Genomic DNA, 4868 nt, shown 5'->3' on the forward strand with positions numbered 1-4868 from the left:
TTAAAGGAGCAGCTGATTCGGGGGCTCTGGCTCACTCAGGCCGGGGGGAGGGAGGGGTACGGATGCAGGGCGAGCCTGCGGCGGCAGAGGCCAGCGTGACGTTGCACCAGCCTGAGGTGCGCCGTGCGTTCTCCCGGGGAAGTTGTCCCTGGATCACGGGACCCTGGCGGTGGCGGGCTGCACAGGCTCCCGGGAGGGGAGGTGTGGAGAGTGACCTGTGCTCACACACAGGCTTCTTGGTGGCTGTAGGAGCGGCCTTAGCGTCTCATGCCCATCTCTGGTGTCCGCGCTGATAGCCGCGGCTCATGCTCGTTTCTGGAGCTCCTTTAAGCGGCGCTCTTAATCCCCTCTCCTCGCGCACCAGGAAACAAAGAGGCAAGAAAAAGTCTCTTGTCTCTTCAGCAGCTCCAGACTTCTCCCAGACTCCCTCCTGGCTAGCCGTGGTGTACTAACCCCTTCAGGCTGTTTTCACTCTGCGAACTCCAGACCTCTCCGTGGGCTCCAACTGAAGCCCGAGGCTCAGCTCCCAGCCCCCGCCGGACTCGGCGGGTGAGCAGACAAGCCTCTCGGGCTGGTGAGTGCCGGTCGGCACCCATCCTCTGTGCGGGAATCTCTCCACTTTGCCCTCCGCACCCTGTTGCTGCACTCTCCTCCGTGGCTCCGAAGCTTCCCCTCTCCGCCACCCACAGTCTCCGCCTGCGAAGGGGCTTCTAGTGTGTGGAAACCTTTCCTCCTTCACAGCTCCCTCCCACTGGTGCAGGTCCCGTCCCTATTCTTTTGTCTCTGTTTATTCTTTTCTCTTTTGCCCTACCCAGGTACGTGGGGCGTTTTTTGCCTTTTGGAAGGTCTGAGGTCTTCTGCCAGCATTCAGTGGGCGCTCTATAGGAGCAGTTCCACGTGTAGATGTATTTCTGATGTATCTGTGGGGAGGAAGGTGATCTCCGCGTCTTACTCTTCCGCCATCTTCTCTGTCCTTTCATCCATCTCCTCACTTTCAGTCTGTATGTGTCCCTAGGTCTGAAGTAGTCTCTTGTAGACAGTGTATATACGGCTGTTGATTTTGTATCCATTCAGCCAGTCTGTGTCTTTTGGTTGGAGCACTTAATCCATTTACCTTTAAGGTAATTATCCATATGTATGTTCCTATTACCATTTTCTTCATTGTTTTGGGTTTATTATGGTAGGTCTTTTCCTTCTCTTGTGTTTCCTGCCTAGAGAAGTTCCTTTAGCATTTGTTGTAAAGCTGGTTTGGTGGTGCTGAATTCTCTTAGCTTTGCTTGTCTGTAAAGCTTTTAATTTCTCCGTCAAATCTGAATGAGATCCTTGCTGGGCAGAGTAATCTTTGTCGTAGGTTTTTCTCTTTCATCACTTTAAATATGTCCTGCCACTCCCTTCTGGCTTGCAGTGTTTCTGCTGGAAGATCAGCTGTTAAACTTTGGGGGATTCCCTTATGTGTTACTTGTTGTTTTTCCCTTGCTGCTTTTAATATTTGTTCCTTGTATTTAATTTTTGATAGTTTAATTAGTATGTGTCCTGGCATGTTCATTTCATTTATTGTTCATTTGTTGTTCATCTCTGTTTGCTTGCTCTTTAGTTCTTCTTGGTCCCTGTCAAGCGTTTCTTGTATTCTATCCATTCTATTTCCAAGGTTTTGGTTCATCTTTACTATCATTATTCTGAATTCTTTTTCAGGTAGACTGCCTATTTCCTCTTCATTTGTTAGGTCTGGTGTGGTTTTGCCTTTCTCCTTCATCTGCCGTGTGTTTCTCTGTCTTCTCATTTTGCTTAACTTACCGCGTTTGGGGTCTCTTTTTCGCAGGCTGCAGGATCGTAGTTTCCATTGTTTTTGGTGTCTGTCCCCAGTGGCTAAGGTTGGTTCAGTGGGTTGTGTAGGCTTCCTGGTGGAGGGGACTAGTGCCTGTGTTCCGGTAGATGAGGATGGATCTTGTCTTACTGTTTGGTGCTATATTTAACTCTAATTTTCATTTAAAATACCATTCCGTTGGATTCAAATTGAATTTAACTTTAATTTTAATTTCAGACCAACGCTAAAGATCAGAATTTATAATTAAATTCATATAGACAATTCTGCTTCTGGGAAAATAGAGTGGATGTACGTTTCCCTATTCTTCTCTCTAAGTACAACTTAAAACCCTGGGCGCCATATATAAAATAATCATAAGACTCTGCAATGTGGGTACGAGAAGGCAGAACAACTAAGGATCTCAGAACCAGAGGAAGGACACGGTGGTGAGTTCCCTGTGTTTTCTTTCTGCATCGTATATCCCAGGCTTGGAGCTGAATCCAGCTAGTGAGAGAAATGCCAAAAGGTGCAGACAAAACAACTACAACAACAATAACAGCAACAACAACGAAACCCAGCCAAAACAAAAGTCTGCTCTCTCTAGCATAAGGATCAGGAATGGGGCAGCCAGCAAGACAGAAAAGGTTTTTTTTTTTTAAAAAAAAAAAAAAACACCTTTATTAGAGTATAATAGCTTTACAATGGTGTGTCAGTTTCTGCTTTATAAAAACGCAAATCAGTTGTACATATACATGTGTCCCCATATCTCTTCCCTCTTGCATCTCCCTCCCTCCCACCCTCCCTATCCCACCCCTCCAGGTGGTCACAAAGCACCGAGCTGTTCTCCCTGTGTTATGCGGCTGCTTCCCACTAGCTATCTATTTTATGGTTGGTAGTGTATATAAGTCCATGCCACTCTCTCACTTTGCCCCAGCTTAGCCTTCCCCCTCCCAGTATCCTCAAGTCCATTCTCTAGTAGGTCTGCATCTTTATTTTTTTTTTTAAAAAAAAAAAACACCTTTATTAGAGTATAATAGCTTTACAATGGTGTGTCAGTTTCTGCTTTATAAAAACGCAAATCAGTTGTACATATACATGTGTCCCCATATCTCTTCCCTCTTGCATCTCCCTCCCTCCCACCCTCCCTATCCCACCCCTCCAGGTGGTCACAAAGCACCGAGCTGTTCTCCCTGTGTTATGCGGCTGCTTCCCACTAGCTATCTATTTTATGGTTGGTAGTGTATATAAGTCCATGCCACTCTCTCACTTTGCCCCAGCTTAGCCTTCCCCCTCCCAGTATCCTCAAGTCCATTCTCTAGTAGGTCTGCATCTTTATTCCCATCTTGCCCCTAGGTTCTACTGACCATATTTTTTTTAATTCCATATATATGTGTTAGCATATGGTATTTGTTATCAGAAAAGCTTTTGACCGTAACTGCTCTACTCCAGCCAAACAGTATGGGGTAAAAAAAAAAACAAAAAAAACACAGATTATGGCCTGGTCCCCCCTCAAGCCAGCAAAGGTCCAGTGGGGAGTGAAGAATTTTGCATTGTACTGGAGGAAACAGGAACCACCCTGCCCCTTCCCCACATGTCAGTGGAAATCAATCACGTGGAGATTCTGGAATTATATATACCTCCACTAGGTAGTAAGACAGCACCCCTCCCCATCCCTCCTGGGATGATTTCAGGACTTTCACTACCACTCAGTGGTAAGGAGGCCACTAGATCCAGCACATCAGGAAGTGAATTGAACTGAATGGAAATGATTAGAAGACATATCCAAATGTGTGGGATGAAGCTAAAGCGTTGCTGGAAAGGAAATTTACATCATTAAGGGCATACATTAAGGAAAAGGAAAAGTATCAAGTCAATAATCTAAGTTCTCACCGCAGGAAGCTAGAAGAAGAAGAGCAAAATAAATCCAAAACAAACAGAAGGAAGGGGATGCTAAAGATGTCCAATAATCAATAAAATTGGAAACAGAAAAACAATAGAGAAAATCAATGAAACAAAAACCTGGTTCTTTGAAAAGATCAGTAAAACTTACAAACCTCTCGTGAGACTGACAAAATAAACCTACAATGATTCACTGCATTTACTGAATGACTTCAATAACTATATTCATGATATATTCTACTTTAGAAACCTAAGTACCTATGTTCTCCATATGTATCATACATTGGAAAGAAAAATAAGAGAAAAATCGGACCCTTGATTTAAAACATCTATGAACTTTGATTTCCGACATAACAGCTGGATTGCTGTCCTTCATACAGACACTATTTTTGGGGAATTTTTTTTTGTGATTAGCTCAAATTCTTTTCTAAGCGATAGAAATGATTTCCTGGACTCTATGCCGCAAGTTCAGATTTGTTGGCTACATTCATATCTCTGCAAATTGGAAAGTCCTTGAAGAAAACCTAAAGTATTACTTGGCCAAGGTTTCATGTCTCATGACTCATGAGAAAGTATTTGAAAAATAAGGTATTTGAAATTTTTTCATGTTTTGAATCAATTACTCTTTCATATTGCTGCAAAGGTCCTGTATTACATGGGCTTAGTTGCAGATCTTGTGCTTTCCGTAAAATGTTGTATATGGTTTCACTATTGTCTAGCGTACGTTCTGTAACTGTAATAATAATGTATTTATTTATTTATTTATTACTATATCTCCATTTAAAATGTCTGTGTGTGTGTGAGAGAGAGTGCGTGTGCGTGTGAGAGAGAGTGCATGTGTGTGTGTGTGTGTGTGTGCTCACGCCCAAGATCCAAGCTACTTTATAGCTGGCCAAATTTATAACCTCAGGTTCTCTTAATAATTGTTAAAAACTGTTTTTAGTTGTTGCTGAACAGTTAATTCCAATTTCAGGCAACAGGTTTTGTCATTCTGTTTGCACTGTTAGAGGAAATTCTTGTCAAATTCATCTGATATTTGCTTACATTTCTCTTAATATTGTTCACTTTGTTTTCTTCATATTTCTTTGAACACAACAAATAAACAGCTTTTCATCTTTTTTGTTGCTGCAAACACAGCAATACGCAGCGACAACAATAAGGGAGG

This window comes from Physeter macrocephalus, chromosome 21, assembly GCF_002837175.3.
Source record: "Physeter macrocephalus isolate SW-GA chromosome 21, ASM283717v5, whole genome shotgun sequence".
Classification (NCBI taxonomy): Eukaryota; Metazoa; Chordata; class Mammalia; order Artiodactyla; family Physeteridae; genus Physeter; species Physeter macrocephalus.